Source organism: Rhipicephalus sanguineus, chromosome 1 (assembly GCF_013339695.2).
Source record: "Rhipicephalus sanguineus isolate Rsan-2018 chromosome 1, BIME_Rsan_1.4, whole genome shotgun sequence".
Taxonomy (NCBI): Eukaryota; Metazoa; Arthropoda; class Arachnida; order Ixodida; family Ixodidae; genus Rhipicephalus; species Rhipicephalus sanguineus.
In genome coordinates this window covers 264877408-264897645 of record NC_051176.1, presented here as the reverse complement: position 1 = coordinate 264897645, position 20238 = coordinate 264877408, and the positions used below count along the sequence as shown (strand labels likewise).

Here is a 20238-nt window from a genome sequence, read left to right as displayed (position 1 = left end):
CAACAACTTGCCCAGATTTGGCGGTGCATTTCCTGTCATGTATAAGCAAACTATTGAGGTATACGCGCAAGTTCAGTTGATATCAGCAAATGCGCTGAATGAAGTTTTGAGACGTCGTCACGAACTGCAGACGGACAGACAGGCACGAAATCTGTGTATATACTTCTATACTTCTAGCTACGAAACGCCTCCAGTGGCCACCGCCAATGAGTCACTCGAGTATAGAGTCAATAGGACTATATTCTTTTAAATGGACTTCAGAGGATATCAGGCCGAGCCAGAGAAAAAAAAAAGGCTGCTTTTTAGTGTCTTGAAGCAGCTGTGTTTGCTGTTTGCCAACTTGTGCAGCAAAGTTTACAAATGCATGCATAGTGCATACCAAGCTTAAAGTACTAAGGTATGTGGGAAGGAAAGAAGTGTTAATTTCAAGGGCTCGTTTTTTTTGTTATGCACAATATTAATGAGAACTAACAGACAATAATGCCAAGGAAAGTATAGGGGATATTTTTAGTAATAAGTGTAAGGTAATTGTGAAGAAAGAAAAGTGGACGAAAAGATAGCTTGCCGCGGGCAGGGACCGAACCTGCGACCTTCGAATAACTCGTCCGATGCTCTACCAACTGAGCTACCGCGGCGGCCATCCCCCCGTCCACTTTATAGGGTATATGTATGCATTTAAACGTGGGAGCGTCAGTCAGCGCCGCCAGTAGCCATGACGGCGAGTGTGGAACACTCTTTTTCTGCCTGTTGGCGTCACGTAGCACGTGAACTTATTACGAGCTGGCAGCTGACCAATAATCCCTCGCATACTACCTGAAAGCATCAAGTCTGCCAGAACGAGACCCTCGCTATGAATGAAGGAAAGAAGTGTTAATTTCAAGGGCTCGTTTTCTTTGTTATACACAATATTAATGAGAACTAACAGACAATAATGCCAAGGAAAGTATAGGGGATATTTTTAGTAATAAGTGTAAGGTAATTGTGAAGAAAGAAAAGTGGACGAAAAGATAGCTTGCCGCGGGCAGGGACCGAACCTGCGACCTTCGAATAACGCGTCCGATGCTCTACCAACTGAGCTACCGCGGCGGCCATCCCCCCGTCCACTTTATAGGGTATATGTGTGCATTTAAACGTGGTATGTGGGAGTAGATGCAACATGGGTAGAAAAACAACATACAAGAGAGGCGCTGTGGCCGAACTGTGCAGTATCTATCGATATGGCCAAGATTTCAAATTTCACAGCATTCGAGAAGTACACAATTTTTGTCACTAAACACCTTCTTGGTGACGAAAAACTGCAATATTTTCCTAACCTGTGCAACTCAACAAGGACGCACAGAAAGTGTTTGGAAGGCACTTAACACTACACTCTACGAAAAAAAAAAAAGTGGCTTTGCTCTTTTTCGAGGTGTTCTGCCTTGTCAAATATATAACTCTTCATGATGGTGGAGCGCGAGAAGGAACAAAGACTTGAAGAACACAGGACAAGGCGCTACTATAGCAACTGAGAGTTTTATTTGAAACAACGCCCCGATATACAAGAAATGAATGTACGTCATCGTTAAAAAGAAGAATTAACCACGGGATCACAAAAGAAACGAACAACCAAGAGATAAAAAACTGCGCATGCACTCACACCCCAGGAACAAAAACACTTCTTTTCATATTCTCTCTAAAAACAGCAACCTTACATTCAGAGAGCAAAACGGATGGTTGCCTAGCACAACCACTCCCACTTTTTCTGATACGAAAGGCCTCAATGATCTCTCTGACAGATCACTCGGCATGCTTGTCAACGATAGCGGTTTTATCAAACTCAGCCTGGCACGTGCACTCTTTGCTGTGTATTGCAATATGCGAATACGGTGCCCCTTTAAAAGTAATGAGCTTTCGTGTTCATGAAGGTGCACATTTAGGCATCGGTCCGTCTGACCGATGTAATGCTTTCCACGTGTAAAAGGAACATCGTATACGGCATCATTTTTGCAATCGACAAATTTGGTTCCATGTCTGATTACACAACCATGGTTGGTTTCGATTCTTTCTTTGGTTGCCAACCTTTCCACCACGCTCAATAGGCAGTCATTCTACATATATAACTCTCTTTAAAGATACCCGTTAACCCTCTTCGGAAATGATTATACTCTCATCGGAGTGTCTTGAGAGGCGAGACTCTCCAAAAGAGTTATATACAAGTCAGGACGCCCCAGAAGGAGTAACAGGTACTCTTTTTTTTCGAGAGTGTATGTTTAGTAGTGTATCTGAGGCAGTAGCCAAAACTGTAAATATGGGATGAAAAATCAAGGCCCTGAGCTACCTAATTCCTTTAACGACTCCTTCCTGTCCATTGGTGACGCTACCACGTACCAGCAATGGTGACCTAAGATGTATGAATGATCAAAGTAACCAAACCATATCTTTAGAGCCAGTTTCAGGTAGTACGCTTGTAGCTGCATCTTTAAGCCTTCGCAACAGCAAAGCCGCTGAGGCGGGCAATATTCAAATGAAACCTGTAAAATACGTCTTTGACATACTAGTACCTTGCCTTATCTGCATTTTAAATACATGTTTGTCGACAGGACCTTTTCCTCGAAATATGCAGATAGCAAAAGTAACAATTGCATATAAAAAAAGTCAGTTCCGCCTCAAGGGCGAAGCAATGAATGCGATAGCAAGAAATTGGAATGTCACAGGAAGAACGGCAAGCAGCTAGAAACTTGCTGCGCGCTGCTCAAGCACAAAGGACGCAGGAAAAGAAAAAAACACAAGGCGAGTGCGAACTAACAACTGTCACAGCTCGACACTTTCAGCGCACTGATCAAACACAAAGAAAGACGAACGAAAAGAACGCATAGGTATACACAGGACGAGCGCGAACTGTAACAGCTGTTACTTCCACTAGCCCCTACTTTGGCTCTTCTAGCTAGCAGCTCACTCCTTTCGCAAACGCGGCCGCTGCAGTGAGTAAAGTGACCTTCGTGCGGTCTATAGCTTCAACGCAAACTCTGCTGTGATAGCAGAAGACGTACAAAGCTCCCCCTCAAGAGGTAAGCGCGTGAGCATGGTCGACCAAGCCCTGTATGCCAAAGTACAAGTCGGAGGCGCACATCCCAACTCCGCTGAAGCACTAGAGAGTTTTAGAACTGAGGACCCAAGAAAGTTTGCGAGCCGCCAGGGCGCATGCGCAGAACGCAAGCCACTCTCGGACTTTTGTGCTAGCCTTGTCCCAAGACCCTGTAGCGTCCTCCTCTGGGCGGCGAACAGAACCGGAGAGCGGGCGACCTCAAGAAATGAAAATAAAGACGGCGCTTGGCAGTGCACTATAAGAAAAAAAAAAGAGTACGTGTCATCCCTTTCGGGCAGTCCTGACTTGCCACTTACATGACTCTCTTTCAAGAGGCACGTTAACTCTCTTGTGGGTCACACGACTCACCAAAGAAAGTTCGGAAGTGATCTTTAGAGTTGCCTCTTTAAAGAGGGCAGGAAGTGGAAGATGGAAGCTTGCGATGAAAAAATCCGTAAACAGGAGGTGGGTGCTCGAGCCAACGTTTCGACAAGTAGACTTGTCTTTTTCAAGGCTTGAAGGGTTCCAGCCTTGAAGAAGACAAGTCCACTTGTCGAAACGTCGGCTCGAGCACCCACCCCCTGTTTACGGATTTTTTCATCTCTTTAAAGAGAGTCATATAAGTGGCAAGACAGGACTCTCCAAAAAGAGTCAAAGGACTCTTCTTTTTTTTTCTTAGAGTGTGGCGCGTGTAGCCACGGCTCGCGTTCCCTGCTGGCGTCGATTCTGGCCACTAAAATAAAACTTCATTAGGGTCTAGTTGGTAGAGGGAACCTAGCTAAGCTAAAGTTTGGGCGCAACGCTCGCGCGGCTGAGCTATGCGTTACTGGCGGCAGACGCTGCCCGCGAAGACGGTTTGTCGCCGGATTTGCCAGCTGCGGCGACAAGGACACGTGCGCGCATGCGCTCTTCATTCGGCCCAGAGGACTGCTAGTCAGCAATAGTTACATTTTGACGCACCACAGATGCAATCCGAAAGGACTGGGCGTACGCGGAAGCGGGGGCGGCAGTGTTGAGGCCGTGGATGCCCCCTGTTGCGATAAGAGCAGTGGCGCCGCTCGACATAGCTTCAGGAATATATATGCTTCCAAAGCAAAAATTACAGCGCAAACACACTTCTTTGTCCTTCTTACTTCTTCTTTACTTCTTTGTCGCTACACCAATCTGAATATGATTTCATGTCTTCCCGTATGTAATACACTATCGTCATTGTTAAACGTTTTGGTTTAGAGCTGTTGTGTGCGCATGTGCGGTAAGGTTGCCTTGGGCTTATATATGCATTGGCCTATGAAATAGTAAAGCAGTTGTTAGTCAGCGCTTGTGTCGTACGTTTGTTTTCTTCGTGGGTGTCTCGTGCGTTTGCGCTGTAATTTTAGCCTCGGTATTCTGGTCACGGTGTAAGATATATACTATGGTTCTAGTTCAGTTCCCTCCTGTGGCATAAGCCTACAAGAGCCAAAGCGCTCCCACTAGCTCGCGCCACTACGAGCCACGGGACGCTGTTCTTTTTCCCTGGCCGACTGACCACTAGTGGCGCGGCGCTACAACCCCATGGAAAACCAGCGTGGGTCGCCAGCGATACGACACAAACGCAGCGCGGGCAGCGATGCAGCATGGCCTGTGTCTCGTATAAATTTAATTTCGCCACGTGTGGCGTCCCGTGGGTTTCACCCAACGCTGCGTGCATTTGTATTCTGCCGTTAGTATCCTGGCGAACGAATGGCGCATGGCGTAATTGTCTATGGCAGCGCGATGCGGAGCGAGGGGTCGCAGGTTCGAATCCCTGGTCGCGCGCTTCGGAATTTTTTTCTTCTGACTTATTTTTTGTGGCTTTTATGTATAAATACATACACATACGGGACATGACGGCGACGGCAAAAATCCGCCGAGAGTGTCCATATAATTGCTATCGCGATAAAAATTGACCGCCATCCCGCCCTGCGAACGTAAATGTCCAGCGAAGCTATATCAAACACTGCACATGCTGATGGGAAGGGCGGGTATGTTTGTTTTATTATTACCTTAGAGTAATGGTAGTGAAAATCGCTTTGTGGTCGCTGTAGGAGACCATGATTGGTTCCGCAACCATTTTCAGTTAGACGAATTTGTTCCTTTCGTCGAGCATTGTATTCACGCTGTTCTTCTGGTGTCTTTAATTTCCGTGGTCTACCGATCGCGGCTTTAGGATAAACTAGATGAACTAATACACGAGTTTTCCTTTTATGTATGAAAGCGGGAAACACACGCGGGGAGAAGGAAGGGCCGTTTGACGTCATTCGAAGCCCTCCGTCGTGTGAAGTGCAAAGCAGCTGCAACCTAATTTTTACCTGGAACGCGTGGGAGGGTCTTCCCATTGTTCACAGGCGACTTATCATCTATTATGCGGTTTTGATGCTTGTTTCGTGGTTTTCTTTATTGAAACGAATACTGAGCTGTATGCTGTATGCCTGATTGCAAAGAAAGATGTGCCGTTTGCCTTCAATTGTTAAAGGGCCCCTAAGCCACCCAGAGGTCAAAATTTAGTTGTGGTGTTGCCGCTGTGAACGAGTCTACAGCGAACGCTAGCGGAGTTAGGCGTGTTTGCTCGTTTCGCTCTTTCCTTCACTACGCTGACTTCGTCGGCTCGTCTGTCCACCTCTCCGAATGCCCTTCCTCAGCGTCCGAGGTGAAAACGCAAAGAGCGCGTGCATCTGCTAGCAGAGGAGCACGCGAGCGTCTGTGGTGAGTAATGGGATTTGCCCAATTCCTGTGGCACACACGCGCTATAGGAGTTTTGTTCTGACGCTAGAAAATTTTCAGACCAACGAGAGGTACACAGCTTCGCCGTAAAAGGGCCATAGAAATGGCATGTCCCGCTACCGTTCTATATCGTTGCTACCTGTGTTTACCACAGGCTTGGAGGAAATAATTTTCAAACCCCTGACCTATTTTATCGACCGCGCTTCAACTTGGTAAGTTCTGTCCATTATGGCTTTCACAAAAACAAGTCTACAGAGCTCGCACTACTCGCCCAAAAGGATTTCCTTCTAGAAAATTTCGAATGCACAAATATTGTACTTGGGTTTTTCCTGGACTTTTCAAAAGCCTTCGACTTCATTGACCATGACATTTTGCTACAAAAACTGGATCACTACAGCATGAGGCATCGCGCACATATTAATCAAGCCTTATTTGCTACCCCGTACTCAATTTCTTGTCATTGAAGAAAAATATTCCTGAATAAAATCTATTAAAGCAGGTGTCCCGTAAGGAAGCATCCTGGTACTGTTTCTGTCCATACGCTACATTAATGTTATTGTTCGTATTGATAAAACAACCCATTCTATAGTCTATGCTGATTGCGCGAGTTTATTGTTTTTTCACGCAGAACTTGCGCCGATTTCGGTAGCCGAGAGAATAATGCACTGTCTGAAACTTATGCATTGGCTCAAATGAACTTCCTAAAACAAAGCTTTAATAAAACTAAGGCTGTGTTATTTCACCCCCGCCGCACACATTTCCATTTGCCCACCATTTAGTTAACCCTTTGTATCCCACGGCCAATCCAGTTGCACAAGTAAATATCTTTTTTTTGCGTATATGCAATATCGATACAACCCAAAGCGGGAATAAACCGAAAACCTTAAAAATTTAGCTTTAGGTAGTTCTAGAAGGAAACAAGTGTCCACATATGTGGACACTGGAAACACCAGTTGCACTGGGTCCATAATCCTTCATCATCTTACATGGGAACTTTGCTTGCCGATGGCTCTGTTTCAACGCATTAATCATTATCATCATCACTGCTTACCATAATCAATGCCTCCATCATCAGTTCAATGCGTTCATCATTAATATCATCATCATCATCATCATAAACGTTCACGTGGCCGCTTGCTAATGACTCTGATTCAGCACTTTCATCATCATCGTTCATTATAGCCATCATCATCGCGTTAATCCTCATGTTCAACGCTTTCATCACCACCATCATTATCACCACTCAAGGCCCCTTTCCTTGCCCTTAGCTTTACTTCAACGTGTTCATCATCAACTTTATTGTCGCTTATGATCATTACCAATGCTTTCATGGCTACGTTCAAACTAAATGTTTCAATGAAAAGGTGGAGATATTAGCCTGGCTATTGGCCTGACATGCTACTCCAGGTGCTGGGTGATGATTATGGTATATACACTGATAACCACATCACACACACACACACACACACACACACACACACACACACACACACACACACACACACACACACACACACACACACACACACACACACACACACACACACGCACACACGCACGCACGCACGCACACACACACACACACACACACACACACACACACACACACACACACACACACACACTCACTCACTCACTCACTCACTCACTCACTCACTCACTCACTCACTCACTCACTCACTCACTCACTCACTCACTCACTCACTCACTCACTCTCGTGGCCCTCAAGAATGTCAAGAGCGCTTGAATGCTTTAACACTCCTAGGTTTAAATGCACATATATACCCCAAAACGTGGACGGGAGGATGACCGCCGCCGCAGCTCAATGGTAGAGCATCGGACGCGTTATTCGAAGGTCGCAGGTTCGGTCCCTGCCGGCGGCAAGTTATCGTTTCGTCCACTTTACTTTCTTCACCTTTATATCCCAATTACTACAAATAACATCTCCTATAATTTCCTTGGCATTATTGTCTGTTAGTTCTCATAATATTTCATCATCAGCAGTAGCATTGTTCAAGAGGCATTTGCTTGTTCACGGCTCTGCTTGGCGTTCTAATTATCGGTGCTCTCCACGGAAGGTGACACAAATAGATGTTTTTTTAGGAAATGCTGGAATAATGCCAACATTTCAAATCGATTTTTAAGGCAATGCGTTGGCTAGCCTGATCCCACTTCACTGATATGTTTTGTCTACATATGTGGACGCTGGGATACAAATGGTTGAATAAATATGAAATTCTGAGTCGTAAAAGGCTTCAAATCATTGAGCGTGTATTTTTCACTAAACATGACATGGGATGATCACGTGAACTACATTATTAACAAACCGTCTAGGGCAACCTGCATTATGCGTCGCCACTGCTATTATATTCTTACATCTGTTAACGTACTCATGTGCAACTTTTCATTTTCTTCCTTATCAAATTATTCCTTTCTTAAATGCTATACAAATCTGTAAATATTAACAAATTTACCGTATTGCAAAAAATCGCTTCACGCCTAGCCTGTGAAGTCCCGCATCGCTGCCACCCTGCAAACTTATTTAGGAAGCGCCACATCATTCAGGTTCCAACAATATATGATTACAAGCTTTGCCGTTTACATAAACTCGATTTACTGGAAAATAATGGTACCATAACAAGCCTAGCAAGGCTAGAGGTAAATTGTCAGCCACTCCGCTCTGTGAAGGCGGACGACCGGTGAAGCTGTTCAGCACGCGACACAAAGGTGGCATGTCGGATGCCAGTTTGGTATCAAAGGTCGGATTGTGAATGTGCCCATCAACGTTCCAAGTACTGCGCAGAGTGTACCGCGACACATCGACGTTGGCACCGCCATCGAGGTGCGCATTAAGCGACGTTAGCTCGCGAAGCCCACCTACAAGACTGCATTCTCCGCTTTATGACGTGTGTGCAAGTTTCTTTATGAGTAGGCTTCACTGCAACACAATATGGGCGAACCAGCTTACGAAGACCAAGCTAACACCGATACCCTTAAAGTGGGCTTCACTTCTAAACACAAATTAATTGCTGCGAAGACATTTTTCTAGAGGCAACATAAGCCGTCTTATATAAAAATATGACGGCCCTAGGACTTCTTCTTTATTGTTTGCTGTTGGCCCATGTGGGAAAGCCAGCTTACAAACAACAAGCTAGCACGAATTCCCTTAAAGTCGGCTTCACTTTTAAACACATATGCATTTCTGGGGAGGCACTTTTTCAGGGGCAATATAAGTCGTCTTATATCAAAATATGATGACCCGAGGACCTTTCTTTAGTTTATTAATCATTTGGTGTTGCCCTGAGGCGCGTGCCTGTCCTGGCGGAGCGCGGAAGCGGCAGCTGTTGATTTCAGCGGGCTCCAACCTGGACCACTACCGCCAACTTGGGGAGTCGGAGGAAACTAGACCTTTTGCTCGCGGGACGCCACGAAATCCCAAACCTTAACCATATACAGCTTGCCGTAAAAACTTCCTTGCTTATAACGTACCCCGACCTAAAGAAATCCAAAAAACGGCAGGAAGTGGAAGATGGAAGCTGTGATGAAAAAATCCGTAAACAGGGGGTGGGCTCGAGCACCCACCCCCTGTTTACAGACCCAACCTGAAGAGTGGCATACCGCGAAATGTAGAACAAATTACAAAAATCAGTTAACAACTTCAATTGTTTCCACTTCTAAGCCACATAATACAGGAAAATAGCATCACCAAAGCAGGTATATCACCAAAAGAGCTGCGTCTAGTGTTTGTATAATGGTGTCATACGGCGACTACGTTTTCTTTATGCCTGTTTTATAATCCCTTTTTTCGTAGCCACGTTCTCTACCTAATGCATGTGTTTTTATTTAATAGGTTGTACTCCCTTAGCCGCACGCTTTTATGCTGTCCTATGAACTATGGGGTCAGGGCTGCTCAAACTGCTCTCAAAGCTTTTACCTGTCCTCCTCATAGCTTTTTTTCTTGTTGCGGAATAAAACTTCAATTCAATCCAATTCAATTGTATAAGCGTACTGAGCCGATTTTCTGCCTCTCGATCGTACACGTTGCCTTCATACGAAAATAAGCAAACGAGGTGTTGGCTCACTAAAAAAATAAGGCGAGTTTATTAGCTGATGTGTTAGCCGTACCACTACGCACATTCGCGGCATCGGTGGCGTTCTTTAAAGGGACATTAAAGGCAAATATTAAGTCGACGTTGATTGTTGCAATAGCGTTGCAGAAACCTCGTAGTACTCGTTTCGTGCCAAGGAAAGCTTATTTTGAAAGAAAATCACATTTTACTGGTGCGCACGGCGTCAGCGCACTTCAAATCACCCGCCTGAACGGACCTTCTGACGTAGCAGTTGCCGTGCCCAACGTCGCCCGTCTTTACTACCCGGCCGCCGAAGCTACGGTTTCTTGCGCAACAGCGGCCATCAACCTTGCCAAGACGCAGCCACGGGCCTCTCCGAAACTGTATAGTTCACTGTAACGGAGCTTAGCTTGACCAGCAGCAGAAGTATAGTATCGACAGGGCGAAAATAGCGAGAGCCAAGCACACGCAGCAGTACGCGATACCGAAACTACCACTGAGACGTGCAGCTCGGCGAAAACGGAGCTTTTGCACCATTCGCGCCGTTTCCCGTGGTAGGGCCAAGAGGTTCTTTTTTCCATGAATCAAACAGAAACGGACAAGCAGCATTTTATTGCGTCTTGCGATGCACGGAAGGTTCGTTTTTTATCGCAACTAGTTTGATTAGTAGTGGTTAATTGTACTCGGGACTCTTTGACGTCATCGAGATCATTTCCAAAATGTCCCACTCGTGGCGCACATCGTATCCTACATTTACCTTAATTTCTCGGTTACTAGAGCACTGCTGTTGACACTATCGACGTTTTAGACGTTCTCACATATTGATCTTTCACTCTGACATAAATTGTTATTTGCCTTTAGTGTCCCTTTAAAAGTCATAACCGATAGAAATGACGACTATAAGATAGAAAGAAAGAAAGATGTAGGAACGAGCATATGAGGCGGGAGGAGGAGGAGGAAAACAGAAAAAGGAGAAGGCAGGGAGGTTAACCAGAAACACTTCCAGTTGGCTACCCTACACTGGGGGATCGGGGAAGGGGAATAGGAAGACGAGAAGTAGAGAGGGAGATTACCATTAAACGCAAGCTGATGTCAAATGATCTAAGCCTACAAAGAACTGGTAAACCGCCGTAGACATGTAACGCTCCAAATGTGGCAACTTCTCTCTCTCTCTCTCTTTTCTTAACAAGGAAGAAAAGGGCATCGTGGTGGTGGTGGCGGCATGTTAGCCTTCTATTTCTTGCGTGAATCCGACATGTGCCGTCACATGCCAGGACATCGAAATAAGCTTGCGTTTTTGTTCAACATGAATTTGTTCAAATATAGAAACTAACAAAGTTGTCAGAAACGCTTGGCTTGCACACGCAAGTTTTGCGGCGTCAGATGAGTGACGGCTGCAACCTGCATATGACTATTAGGATATTGGCCAAACAAGGCGTTGTGTGCGCAAGTGAAATTTAACCTGGTAACTCTTCTAAGTCGATCTTGGGGAAAAGACATCTTAATCCGAAGGAAACCTCAAAATTCGTTACACCATTTAATGTCGCCGTAGCTTCCGCGGTACACGCTGTGATAATGAAACGTCGAAAAAAAGAAAAACAATTTCAATTTTAATATAGCAAATATGTTAGGAACTGTGCTTCAAAATAGTGAGTTGTTGGGCTAATTGGTTCAGCATCATGCGTAGGGGAGCGCAGAAGCGGTTCGGAAGAAAGTGTACAGGACAGGAAAGACGCTCAAAAACTTTCGTGGTGGAAATTATCGTTTAACCTTTTTTTTTTTTGCATCCGAGCTGCTATTGCGATTGTAGAAGTTTATATAATGTTCGCTCCAAAGTGCGCAATCCAAACGTGCGCTCAAGATACGCTATAGCTACAGTGTTATTACATTTGGTGGATACGTTGGAAACATCAAGGTCGCTGTGTGGGTAAGATATATATATATATATATATATATATATATATATATATATATATATATATATATATATATATATATATATATATATATATATATATATATATATATATATATATATATATAGTTTTTGGGGTGCGTAACTTTGCTAGTTGCATTATGTTTAGATTTCTATTAATAGGCCCATCATATAGCTATATAAGAGGGCATGCCGAAGTGCGTAAAATTTCAGAGCTGTCGTGTTTATCAGGGTAAAATTGTGTAACACCGTTTTTCTGCAACGCCGTAAGAAAGTATAATAACGCCCCCATAAACTGTCTTAAGGACGCTTTTCATGATATATATCGGAGCAAAGAAAAGAAAAAAAAAGGGGGGGATGCAGTACTAGGACCGATGTTATATAGTACCCTTTCTTTCTTTCTACATGACGGTAGACATGAGTGGCTGTTGCGTATAATGAACACACGTCGGTTTTCCTCTGTAAATGTCGGCTGCTCTTATGATTAGCTTATGAGTTATGCGCTGCGTGAACACTGCACAGGCAGCCCTGTTCGCAGAGCTCGTTCGGCAGCGTACACACCAACGGCGGTGCAAAAGAGTGCTCGGCTGCGCGCGGATACAGCGCGGCATCAAGAGCGAGCGTTGTCCACCGAATGGGCACCACGAACCGCGGCGCGGATAGATTCGACCGGCGTGCGCGGCAAGAGTAATCTAGCCACTCATCGATGCCTCTGAAACATTAAAAGGGCAGGCCGCCGGCACACTGGAGCTCGGTCGATGCTACTGGCGAGGGAAACGAGCACAAAAGGGGCAGCGTCGAGAGAAGCACAAGCGCAGCGCGAAAGGAAATAATTAGGTGCTACTGCGCGGGGCTAATAGTCACTCAGTGTAATTGCCCGGCCGGGCATGCATGCTAGGCGCGGGGAGAGGGCGCGCTCTGCCGCCGGAGGGAGCCGGTGTGCGGGACCTGTAGCACGCGGTCAACATGCCAAAAAGAGTTGCCGAATGAGTCTCGGGTGGTTTCTCATACAAAATGAATGCGCGCCAATTTGGCTGCTGGCTGGCTGGCGTCACCTCAGCTCCCCCTGCCCTTCCACAGACACGCGCTAGCTTTCCTGACCACCGTGATGCGGCCTGATGGATCACGCCGGCAATCGGGGGAGAGACGCGGTGACGCCACGACGACTTCATTTCTACTGGCCGGTGTGGGAAGTCCGGGGTTCGAGCACTAGAACCATGTTGTCTCCATTGGCCCACGTGGTCGAAAGACGGAGTAAACTTCGCCAAAGCGAAGGCCACCGGCGACACAGTGGCATTGTGAAAACTCATTGGCGCTTTTCGAAAAGCGCGTTTGTTATTAATTCATTACTGCAGTCAATCTCTCAATTTGCGCAGTTGGCATCCGTATCTCGGCTTCAGGAATGACTTGCCCGCAAGCCCACGCAGTAACTACACAACTTTACGGGCGTAGCCAGGATTTTATTACGGGGACAGAGGGGGGTGGGGGGCAGTCCGATGATTCCTCCGGTGTGTATACAAACAAGGCAGAAGTTAGTTGAAGATTGATGCTTGAAGAGGAGAATATTCTTGAACAGGCGGCGTCGCTGGAGCCGATGTTTCGACAAGTGGTCTTGTCTTCTCGAGTTTCTGCCTTCTTGTCCAGCGTGCATGTGCGTATCTATCTATCTATCTATCTATCTATCTATCTATCTATCTATCTATCTATCTATCTATCTATCTATCTATCTATCTATCTATCTATCTATCTATCTATCTATCTATCTATCTATCTATCTATCTATCTATCTATCTATCTATCTATCTATCTATCTATCTATCTATCTATCTATCTATCTGTGTGCGTGTGTAAACTGTAACATTTATTTGAGGGGGTTTGAATCCCCCTCCCTGGCTATGTTTATGGTCAAGTTGTCTGCCGCTGAACCATTCTTATGTACTTTTGTCGAACGGGAAACTTCCACTAGTCTCGGGTGCAAGCAATGTGTTCTCCCTTTGTAACGTAGATTATTACGTTAGTCAACGTTCATCATCCATTGGTTGGCTGAATTCTTAATTAAAAGGCAGCTCTGCAATCTCTCCTGCGAGCTCTTGTCAATAACCGACGCAGCATGGTCGTCCATACCTTAATATATCTGGGAAAGCCCACCATAACGCAAATAAACAAGCACAAAGAACGCAACACCGGAGATTCCGGGCGCCCTTAGTCTCCTTTCTGGTTTTCTTCGAGAATGTTTTATTTGCTCAGCAATGAATTCACCAAGTGTCAACCAATTAGCCCAAATATAAAACGTTATTCTTTGTTTCCCTTACACGTGTTGGTTTTACAAACGCTGTTTGTTAATTAGAACTGAAGACAATGCAATTCTACAACACGTGGCACAATCTGTAGTATTATACGCCCTCATAAACGGTCATTGCAGGCTTGCTCTTCAGAGCGCTATCGAAAAATCAGGCGAGAATACAACAGTGGGTTCTAGGGTCGTGCGTGGCCTCCCGTGTCTGTGATGCTCAAAGCCGCAGAAGCTGTTTTCAAGCTCCATATGTGGCCGGTTGTGACCGAGCAGTGAACGCTTGAGTACACGTTTGCGCGTCGTAAGTTTTCTTCTCTCCTTCTCATCGCTTCCTTTTTTCATTCTCTTTTTCCATTGCCAGGGCAGCCACGTATGCCCAGCCAATTGAACTAGTTAAATGGCTGAGCCGAATTGATTAACCTCCCTACCTTTCTCTGTTAATTATCGAAAAACACTAACAGGAATATCTAAATGTTAGTACGCAAGTTTGAAACGAAATGCGATCGATAAAGAGAGAGAGAGAGAGAGAGATCAAAGAAAGCAAACGTAGCGCGATTAACCGGGACAAATATCTAGCTTGCCGCAGCCGCCGTGGAAGCTTAGAACGTAAGCGCTGCTCAACTCGAGGGCGGAGGTTCGATTCCCAGTTATGGTGGCCGCATTTCGATGGAGGCGAGATGCAAAGAACACCCGTGCGCTTAGATATAGGTGCGCGTTAAAGAACCCCAGGTGGTCGAAATTAATCCGGAGTCCCCCGCGCTGCGGCGTGCCTCATAATAATATCGTGGTTTTGGCACGTAAAGCCCCAGCAATTATTATTATTACAGCACCCTACACTTGGAGGGGGGGGGGACGTACAGGTATATGAAGGGAATAGAGAAAGGAAGGGACATAACTCATGCATACAGCCACAGCTGTTCACAGAAGAGGATGGCAAATACCACCAACAGTGCCAAATCCACTTGTGCAGGTTTGAATTGCAGAATTGAAGCAATGAAGTCGTAGTCCATTCATCCAACCGCAAGAATCCATGAAGTATTGCAGCGCCTCTCGTCAAACACCGTCGCTTCTGCGATGTCAGAGTCACAGACGTTCCGATGCTCTCACGGCGCGGTTCATCAAGGAAGGAAGAAAGCGGCTCTATCTCCTGCAATTCTTTCGGGGACGCTGCTCAGCGCCATGCGATGCTCTGACATCTCATTCGGCGATTATCCTCACTCGCTTTTGATGTTCGGAGCACGTGCAACGCTTGCACATGCTCTCACTGCGCCGCGATGCGTTATGTTGCTCTCCGCCTCCTTCACTCCCTCAGGGTTGATCTACTCCAGGAAGGTCCATCTGGTCGTACATAATGCCAAAATCCTTCATTGCACCAGGAAGGGTACGTCTTTGTAGAAGCGCAAGTGCCGCAGTCAGTTCTCTCCGGCTCCACCTGAAGCGTACAACAGAACCCCGTCGTAGTCTTCAGTAACAGAGGTCCCTGTGGCAGCGTAGACCGGCGTCGAAGGGTTGAGGGGCAGATGATACGCGCTGCCTTCGCCACACGCGTCTTTCCCTGGCACTCGTCTTGTGGTGCCATCTTTGGAGTGATTTGAGCGTCCCGAGAGAGGAGCCGCTTTGTTTATGCTTGGGGGTAGCGACAGTGGCGGGTGAAGAGGAACATTTCCGGGGCCGCCCGGCTGCGCGTCGCCGGCCCCAGCGGCCAGCGCCGTGGCGATAAGACTGCCGCCGAAGCACTCTAGCGGTGGCGCCTCGCCGCTGTCCCGGTGCCGCCGCCGCCGCCGCAGATAGCGCGAGCTCTTCTTCCTAAGCACATGTCGCCTTGTCGCGAGCAGACGCCGCGTCTTCAAGGACGCCGCTTCCAGGGCGTACGCGGGTCTTGTTTTACTGCCTCCCATCCTCCGGGCGCCCTTTAGTTTGTGTTTCTCTCATTCTTTCTTCCATTCCCTTACTCATTCTCACCGGACCCGATGACCCAGCCGCGGTATATTGTTAGTGAGCAGCAAAGTAAGCCGCCCAGATTTCTGGCGCCTCTCACGCTCTACGTTCCCGAAGTCCAGCTACTCCACTGCACGTCAGCGCGCCGAAAAATTTTCGCCATTGCCTTTCGTTGTGGTAAGACGCGAATTGACCTGCACAGCGTCGTTGTTTCGAAGCACGGTGTTTGGAAGTGAGCGCAATTACTGAATTCCTGACTCGATGAAAATTACTGCTCTTTTCCCGACGGCATGTCGAGTTGAGTGCCTGTGGCTGTTATCTACGTGGGGACCGGAAGATGCTGTAACCCGAAAAAACAGCCATAGATCTCCAACAAATGAACAAAATGAGGCACGCTTTATTTTATTCGGTAAGGGCATTCATTTCTATACAAGGACTCAAAGTTTAGTTTTACAATGTACACCTTGGACTTTGACACTTGTTTCTTTTTTCGAACTTCCAAAGTATATGATGGCAAACACTGATGATTGATGATGATGAGAAAATATTGTTAGAGTGATTGTGGAGAAGACGCATTATATTCTGCAGCGCTTTTGGAAACATGGCTCAGCGCCGAAGAAAAGCTGGTAGAGCTGCAGTCATCGGTGGACGGAGAGATAGGCAAAGGAGGTGTAAAGAAATTCAATATTCAGTCCTATAGGCTCTACGTACACAAAATAAACTCGCAGACGGAGTAATAAATATGCAATATCTACTAATTATAATTAACGTAGTACATAACTATATAACCGAGAAATTGCGTGCTTTGGAGAGAAGACCAATTTCATTTGAAAGCATATAGTATCAGTGGCCCGAAACTATGAAGCAAGAATGCTTTCTTCTGTAAATGGGAAAAACCGCGGAGAAGGAGGCGTAAGACAAGCTAAGCGTCCTGTGTGTTCCTTCGCTTCTGTGACGTCTCCTTCGCGCTCTTTTAGGAGCTTGCTCGCTAAGCTTCTTATGCTCGCGCTTTGTCCATCGCGCCGTAGCCGCTCGTTCTCATTGCTCCCGCTAGAGGCGCAGCTGTGCGCTCTCCGGTGATTCAAGCGCGCTCGCTAGATGACGCGCCGCCGCTCAGCCGGCGCCGCACACTTCTCTTCGCCGGGAGCTCACTCGGTGCACTTCGCTACCGCTACTCAGCATGAGCACCCAAGAAACATTGCGTGTGTGTGTGTGTGTGTGTGTGTGTGTGTGTGTGTGTGTGTGTGTGTGTGTGTGTGTGTGTGTGTGTGTGTGTGTGTGTGTATATATATATATATATATATATATATATATATATATATATATATATATATATATATATATATATGTAGTTTACCCGATCATCTCCGAGCAAGCTCCTCGAACATCATTCACTTCGCGGCTATGGCGTGACTTTTTTCCCATTTACAAACGTGTAACCAACTAGCCCAACGAAACACTTCTGGAATGCTTACTCCATTAAAAAAACGTAAAAACTAACTTTTCCTGACACGCAAATTGTGTCTCTATGTAATGTACTACTCTGAATGCTCTCCGAAGTATTCATCACCTATTTTGGCTAGGCGAAGAACAGCCAGCATCAGCAACGATGCCAACGTGTCCAGCAAACACACTGGTGCGCGCACACGCACCCACACTCATGCATGATTTGGTTTTAGTGGATTTAGCCTCACAAAGTGACTCAGACTGAGAGAGGCACGCTAACGGGTTCTTGCATTCGCCGTACCATATATATCTATAGTTCGCGGTGCAGTTACGTTCGAGTTTGTGTTGCGACAAATATGAAATTCGCATTACGCCAGCTATTTTGTGCTCCGCGTTGCCATTTGCAAGTATTTTCATCAATGCATTTCCTTCTTTCCGAACACTTTGGCAGAGGTACTGGGGCATTCCGGCAAGAACTACAATGATTGTTCCACGTGCACACAAATATCATTATCGTGTGGGACATCGCAGTGAACAGCATTGTGACAATGTACAACTACATATACCGCATAACTCTTGTTCTTCTATTCATTTTGTTTGCTCCTAAAGCCTTTTGAAAACTCGTTGTGTTGTCTTACTCTTGGCAGAAATGCTAATCGCAACGAGTAGGAACGCCTGGTACCAGAACATTGCCAATGAGCGTGTCCTTGCTGGTTTTTTCCCCCTCCACTTCTCAGCAACGCTCAACTGAAAACGCGTTTCCCTACATACTTACTTCCTTGGGATCACACTGTAAAAGAGCAAGGTATACCTTCAATAGTTCGGTTGGTTGGAGCTACTGAACAGGTTAGGTGTTATCGTTGCCAAGGGTGGTCAAAATCAAATATGCAGCTAGAACAAGGCGAAAAAGAAAAGCTAACACGAACCTTATGCAATGTGAAAGTATGATGCGCTGAAGAACTCTCGAGATACGCATTGCGCACGCGACTTGAATCTGTTTCACTGAGCATTTGTGCCAGCAAAAGAGTAAAGACTGTGGGCAGAGCATGCAGGTTGCGGGCATCGCTGGAACTTCTTGACAGCCGCGTGCGTCGTGTCCTTGGGGACGTCCACGCGGGCATGTTTTCAGCGGACACGGGATGCCACAAAAGGGATTGAACAGTGCAAGGAGCAGATTGGGCGTGGAAAGGACGCTCGCGTAGTGCACTCTCGGTTCAACACGTGCATACGCAGCCCGTCGTGATTGGTGGCAGGCCAGCGGCGAACTCATTGTTCCGCCACAAAAGGTTCGCTGGCATGAGCGGGGATTTGGCCTGGTGTCAGGCCGAGTGGCGATCGATCCTGTACGCGCTCCAAGGACGGCGGAAGGATGACGCTCAGCGCCGTTCCGCGGGGAGGACCGGGAGGCCGACACTGTCACGCGGCGCAAACCGCCCCGCTGCCAGCGAGCGAACGTAATGGTGAAATGGCGCGGGCAAGTGCAATCGCACACGACTTGTTGCGAGGGGATTTGCATCTCCTTCGGCTGCCTGCGCCCGGCCCTGGCACATGTCAGCTCGGATGAGCCACGCCAGCAGTGCCCTGGCAGCCCCACGCTGACAGCGGGCGAGGAAAACGTGTCGCTTCTTCTCCGTCCCCCTCCTTCAATCCGCTCTTTTTTTCTTTTCGAGCGCAGAACCGGGAAATGGCGGCACGGGGAAACGCAGAGTGTGTGTGTGAGAGAGAGAGAGAGCGGAAAACGAGAAACGCCGATTGTTCTTCTGCACAGAAGCGCGCTTGCGACTTGTGCTGGACGTTTACGCCAGGCTCCTCCCTATCCGCATCCTCCGTTTTGTGTTCGAGTCCGTGTTTCTGCCAGAACAGCTACGCGACTGCCTCGTTGGGCCCGACTCATGCAACTGTGTTCCACTGAGACGCATACGGAACCTACGGTAGCAGAGTCGCTGGCTGACCTGGCATGCGCACGTAGACACTGCCGCATTCGCTAAACGGCGGGCACCTGTCAAGCGAGCGCTGCTGTATATTCCGGTCGAGAACCATGGACAAACGTGAACGCGCGTAAACTGACCGTCCTTGTTTCTTCTGCGTGCACGGTTCCTCCCTAATACGTTTCCATTCGCTCACACGTGCTTGAGTGCTTCTGTTCGTGCCACTTGACCAAGACTACAGTAGCTGGAAGCGCTCCTGCGCATGTGTTCAAACCACGCTGGCCGCGTTTGTTGTTTTAATCCGGCGCTTGCATGTGCTTGTTTCATTTCTTCGTGCGATTCGAGCTACGCCTCTGTACGCTCCGCGCGCTAGCGCTCTGGGCTGGACAATTACTTAAACATTAAGTCGTTGCGTGTTCAGCCGATTCGCACGCGAGTGAGGCCATCACGTGCTTGCGGCTTCCGTGCGCGGCGCGAAGAGCACCATAACGCGCGCGGTGTTGCGACTGCGCTCTGGATGTAGAATTAGAATAGCATCATGAGTATTTCGCGTGCGAGTCACTTCCTGCGCGTGGCCGTACTGTGAGCAGCTTGTGTGCTTACGTGCCGCTACAGCGTGCGTAAAGATTAGTGTAACAAGACAGGAGTGATGACTGCGGGCGCAGAGAGGAGACCTTCAACACGTCTTCGCACGCAAGCATTCTTGTCGCTATTGCGTGAAATTCTAACGCCACGGTATTCACACATGCCTCCGTCAAGGCAGGTGCGAAGTTGGGGGAGAAAATTACCCGTCCTTACATCGTATGGAGCTCACGACACGGTTT

General features: G+C 47.1%; 1 non-coding gene across 1 annotated transcript; it reads right to left on the bottom strand.

Moving 5' to 3' along the window:
- Positions 1-562: 562 nt before the first annotated feature.
- Positions 563-635, bottom strand: Trnat-agu (transfer RNA threonine (anticodon AGU)). Its single transcript has one exon. It is a non-coding gene; the product is annotated as a tRNA-Thr (tRNA).
- Between the last annotated feature and the right edge of the window lie 19603 nt (positions 636-20238).